Source organism: Magnolia sinica, chromosome 4, assembly GCF_029962835.1.
Source record: "Magnolia sinica isolate HGM2019 chromosome 4, MsV1, whole genome shotgun sequence".
Classification (NCBI taxonomy): domain Eukaryota; kingdom Viridiplantae; phylum Streptophyta; class Magnoliopsida; order Magnoliales; family Magnoliaceae; genus Magnolia; species Magnolia sinica.
The window spans coordinates 3,559,333-3,565,411 of record NC_080576.1 but is presented as its reverse complement, the minus strand read 5'-3'; the positions used below and the strand labels follow the sequence as shown (position 1 = coordinate 3,565,411).

At 41.1% G+C, this 6,079-nt stretch overlaps 1 protein-coding gene across 1 annotated transcript in view; it reads left to right on the top strand.

Moving 5' to 3' along the window:
* LOC131242177 (probable disease resistance protein At4g27220) overlaps positions 1–250 on the top strand; it is an 89,478-nt gene extending 89,228 nt beyond the window's left edge. Inside the window, exon 2 of the mRNA XM_058240654.1 lies at positions 49–250. The gene's annotated coding sequence lies outside the window, so the exon portion shown is untranslated. The remainder of the gene's footprint in view (positions 1–48) is intronic.
* Positions 251–6,079: the final 5,829 nt, after the last annotated feature.

Sequence of the window (6,079 nt, the reverse complement as noted above, 5' to 3'; positions counted from 1 at the left end):
TTCATGAGGTTTCTATAGGGGATACTCAAACTTTTTTTCCTCTTTCAGGTTTTCCTTATGATCATTGTTTTCGATACTTTCCTTCTTGAGTTGGTACAAAGGTGGAAGATGAGCTTTGTGATGCAGCCCACATCGAGGCCAAATTGTTCTTAACTTGATCATCGAGCAGCTTGTGATCATGAGCATCAGAGGCCCAAACTGTCTGCCATCATTCATGGATCCCAGATGAAGAGTCCTCTAGTTAAGTGACTCCCAACTCAGAATAGTTTCCTTCGAGTGCGGATCCTCTGTTTCCCGGAGTCAGGAACTCCCTGACTCCAGCGTTTTCATTGGTCAACGTCACCGTAAGTGCCACGTCATCAGAATTTTTAAATATATTAAAAAATTTATATTTCAGAAAAAGTATAACTCCTTAAATATATTAAAACGGTTTCACTTGGAAATCGGATTGCATACCGATTACGGCAAGCTCTTGCTCTCACCGTAGTTGGGCCCACCTTGTATGTATGTTGTCTATCCAGGCCGTCCATCCGTTTTTCCATCTAATTTAAGGGGTTGAGCCCAAAATTAAAGTGTCTCCAAATATCAAGTGGATCATACCGCTGTAAACAGTGGGGATAATGATTTCCACTGTTGAAACCTTGCTAGGCCCCACAGTGATGTTTATTTGTCATCCAACCAGTTCATAAGATCATAAAGGCATGGATGAAGAGAAAACACAAATATAAGCTTGATCCAAAAATTTTGTAGCCCCGAGAAATTTTCAATGGTAAACATTCAATTCAACTGTTTCCTATGGTGTGGTCCACTTAAACATTGTATATGCTTTATTTTTAGTCTCAAGCCCTAACATTATCAGGTAAAATTTATGGACGGAGCGGATAAAATACATAAAGTCATGGTGGACTCCGTGGAGTTTACTCAGTACGTACGCTGACATAGTAAGTTACGCACCACGCAATCAGCGGAAACGGATCGGCTACTCCCCCTGCGACGGACCAATGGCTGATGGCCGGTGCTCCGTGGGCCCCAACATGATGTATGTGTTTCATCCATGCCGTTCATCTATTTTTCCCGATCATTTTATGGCCCGAGAAAAAGAATGAGGTATATCACAATCTCAAGTGAACCACATAACAGGAAACAGTGTTGAATGAGGGTCGACCATTAAAAACATTTTTAGGGCCATAAAAGTTTTGAATCATGCTGATCTTTGTTTTTGCTTTTCATCTAGGCCTGTATGGCCTAATCAAAAGATTGGATGTCAAATAAACAATACAGTGGGCCTTAGGAGGATTTTAATGGTGGATATCCAATCACTATTGTTTTCCTATGGTGTGGTTCATATGAGATTTATATACCTCTAATTTTTTAGATAAAGCCCTAAATTATATTTAAAAATGGATGACCACTAGCCTTTGGGCTGGTGGCAGGGGGAGTAGCCAATTCGTTCCCGCAATCAGCTACCTTCTATTTGAGGATTCAGCGCATGGGTCAAGTAGGGAGACTACTACTAAAGTGATGTCACCTAGTTATGTGGGACCCATCATGATGTATGTTTTGTATCCACACCGTTCATCCATTTGGAGAGATCATTTTAGGGCATGAGCCATAAAATGAATCGGATCCAAAACTCGAGTGGACCCCAACACAGAAACAGTGAAGAGAGTCATGCCCACCATTAAAAACTTCAAAGGGTCACAAAAGTTTTCCATCAAGCTGATATTTGTGTTTTTCCTTCTTCAATGTCTATGTTAACTTAAGGTCCACTGTGATTTTTATTTAAGTTTTCATTTAGGGATTCAGTGCACAGGTTGAGTAGCGAGACTCGCTACTAAAGTGACGTCATGTAGTTATGACGGTCCCACCATGAAGTATGTTTTGTATCCACACTTTTCATTCATTTGGAGAGATCATTTTAAGGCATGAGCCAAAGAATGAATCAGATCCAAAACTCGAGTGGACCCCTCCACAAAAAAACAGTGAAGAGAGTACGCTCACCATTAAAAACTTCTAAGGGCCACAAAAGTTTAAGATCAAGCTGATATTTGTGTTTCCGCTTCTTTAATATTTGTGTTAACTTATGAACAAGTTATATGTCAAATAAAAATCATGGTGGACCTTAGGAAGGCTTCAACGGTGGACGTTACTCTCCTCACTATTTTCTATGGTGGGGTTTACTCCAGCTTTGGATCTACCTCATTCTTTTGATCATGCCCTAAAATGATCTCTCCAAATGGATGTACAATGTGGATACAACATGTACATCATGGTGAGCCCCACAGAACTTGGTGGTGTCACTTCAGTAGCAAGTCTAGCTACTCAACGTGTCAGTAGCTAATCCACCTCTAATTTCATTCTTCTAAAATTTAATTAGGTCATGTCATCTCACGATAATTTTATAAGAAAAAAATATTTACAAAATCTGCTTGATTAGCAAGGAATATTAGTTGTGGCCCAAGATGAGTGATATCCATAGGATCCTCGCTGTGGTCCCACCTTGATCTATGCGTTGTATATCTACTCCATTCATCCGTTTTCTCTTATTATTTTAAGACTTGACCTGAATCGGTACTTGTGATCGGGTCAGATTCAGTCCAAATTAGTCTAGGACAGACCCAGACTTGGATTAGGTTAGGCATGTTGGACTCCGTACCGAGTCAGGTCGAGTTCGGGTCAGGCCTATTTCAAAACTAAATCGAGTTGGATCGGCCCTAACTCGGTTTGAATCGACTCGATGCCCACCTCTAACCTACATTATATAGGACACAATTCAACGTGAGCCTTAAATCATGTGGGGCCACCGACAAAATAACGAGATTCATTGGACAAAGTGACGAGGTTATTAGACGAAGTGACAGAATTATATTAAACAAAGTGACGAGGTTGCCTGACAAAACAACATGATTCCACTAAATAAAGTAATAAGGTTAAATGAGATAAAGAAAATACGGTTCCATTAGATAAAGTTACAAATTCTTGGAAAAAGTGATGGACGTTACTAGACAAAGTGACCCGATTCCACTAAACGAAGTGACGAGGCTAGAAGACAAAGTGATTGGGTTTTACTAGACAAAGTTGTGAGGTTGCTGGACAAAGTGACGAGGCTATTGGACGAAGTGACAAGGTTCACTAGACAAAGTGATTGGGTTACTGGACAAAGCAATGGGGTTTTACTAGACAAAGAGACTATGTAGTAAGACAAAGTGACAAAGGTCTACTATATCAAGTGACGAAGTTCTACTATATAGAGAGTGATGAGGTTGCTAGACAAAGTGACAGGATTTCACTAAATAAAGTGAAAAAGGTGCTAGACAAAGTGACAAGGTTCTACTAGACAGTGACGTGATTATTGGACAAAGTAACGGGGTTCCATTAAACAAAGTGATGATGTTTCACTAAATAAAGTGATGGGGTTGCCAGACAAATTGATAGGGTTTTGCTTGACAAAATGACGAGTTTTCGAATAAAGTGACTTGGTTCCACTAGACAAAGTGACGATGCTACTGTGCAAAGTGAGAGGATTTTACTAGATAAAATAGCGGCTTGTCAAATAAAATGACGGGGTTTCAATAGACAAAGTGACGGGTTCATTTGACAAAGTGATAGGGTTGCAGCACAAAGTGACGGGGTTGCAGCACAAAGTGACGAGGTTGCAGTACAAAGTGACGGGGTTGCAGTACAAAGTGAGGGGTTCAGTAGACAAAGTGACGGGGTTATAGCACAAAGTGTCGGGGTACAGTAGACAAAGTGACGGGGTTCAATAGACAAATTGACGAGGTTGCAGTATAAAGTGAGGGGGTTCACTAAACAAAGTGACGAGATTGTAGCACAACGTGATGAGGTTGCAGCACAAAGTGACGGGGTGCAGTAGACAAAGTGACAATGTTGCAGTACAAAGTGACGGGGTTCAGTAGACAAAGTGACGGGGTTGCAGTACAAAGTGACGAGGTTCACTAGATAAAGTGACAGGGTTGCAGTACAAAGCGACGGGGTTCACTAGACAAAGTGACGAGGTTGCAGTATAAAGTGACGGGGTTTAATAGACAAAGTGATGGGGTACAGTAGACAAAGTGACGAGGTTGCAGTACAAAGTGACGGAGTTCAATAGACAAAGTGACGGGGTTATAGTACAAAGTGAGGGGTTCACTAGACAAAGTGACAAGGTATAATAGACAAAGTGACGAGGTTGTAGCACAAAGTGACGGGGTACAGTAGACAAAGTGACGATGTTGCAGTACAAAGTGACGAAGTTCAGTAGACAAAGTGACGGGGTTGCAGTACAAAGTGACGGAGTTTAGTAGACAGTGACGGGGTTGCAGTACAAAGTGACGAGGTTCACTAGACAAAGTGACGAGGTTGCAGTACAAAGTGACGGGGTTCAGTAGACAAAGTGACGGAATTGCAGTACAAAGTGACGGAATTGCAGTACAAAGTGACGGGGTTCACTAGACAAAGTGACGAGGTTGCAGTATAAAGTGACGTGGTTCAGTAGACAAAGTGACGGGGTTGTAGTACAAAGTGATGAGGTTTGGATTGGATTCAGTCGTAATAAATGGTGGGCGTGACTCTCTCCACTGTTTTCTGTGGTGGGGTCCACTCGAGTTTTGGATCCGATTCATTCTTTGGTTCATGCCCTAAAATGATCTCTCCAAATGGATGGACGGTGTGGATGCAAAATATACATCATAGTGGGACCCATATAAATAGGTGACATCACTTCAGTAGCGAGTCTCACTACTCATTGTGGCGCTGAATCCCAAATAGAAGTGAAAGCAGATTGGCTACTCCCCCTACCACCAGCCCAATGGTGGTGGTGGTCGGTGCTTTGTGGGCCCCACCATGATGTATTGTTTCATCCATTCCGTTAATCTATTTTTACATATAATTTTAGGGGTTGATCCCAAAAAAGAGAGGGATATAAATCTCATATGGACCACACCACAGGAAAACAATGGTGATTGGATATCCATCATTAAAGTCCTCCTAAGGCCCACCGTACTGTTTATTTGACATCCAATCTATTGGTTTGGTCATAAAGACCCGGATGAAGAGAAAAAACAAAGATTAGCTTGATCCAAAACTTTTATGGCCCCTAAAAAGTTTTTAATGGTTAATGTTCATTCAATACTGTTTCATGTAATGTGGTCCACTTGAGATTGGGTTATACCTCATTTTTGGTCTCAAACCATAAAATGATCGAGAAAAATAAATGGACGGCATGGGTGAAATACATACATCATGGTGGGCCCACATAGCACCGAGTGGCAGGGGAGTAGCCAATCCATTTCCAATGGAAACCGTGGATGCGGATTCACTAGGGAAAGCCTTTTGCATTAAGTTCCAGCCCTGGGATGTATGGTGGGGTCCACCGTGATGTTTATGAGAATTCCAATCCATTCATCCATTTTTAGAGCTCATTTTAAGACATGTAACCAAAAATTAGGATGATCAAAAACTCAACTGGGCCATACAAGATGAAACAGTGGAGAAAGAAATTCCTACCGTTGAAACCTTCGTAGGCGTCTTGATGTTTATATGCCATCCAAACTGTTTATAAGGTCATTTTTACTAGGATGAAGTGAAAACACCAAAATATTAGACCGATGTAAAACTTTTGTGGCCATATAAATATTTCAACGGTGGACACTAAATCCCCATTGTTTCCTCTCGTGTGGCCCATTTGAGTTTTGTATACAACTTAGTTTTGGTATGATGTCCTAAAATGATATCTAAAAATGGATGAACGGGTTGGATTTATCACAAACGTCGTAGTGGGCCCATCAGAATCCTTGCACAAGATCTTACTGCAAAAGGCTTTGGCAGGAAATTTGCGTCCTCGTTAGACACGTGAAATTGGATTGCGTACCGAGTCTTATCGTACTAAGTAAACTCTGTTGGGCCCACTGTGAATTCATGTGGTTTATCCACGTCGTCCATCCATTTTTTCAGATCATTTTAGGGGTTGAGCCCAAAACTGAAGTATATTAAAAGCTCAAGTAGACCATACCAAAGGAAACAGTGGAAGTATTGATTTTCACCATTGAAATGTTTCTAAGCCCCCAATGATGTTTATTTT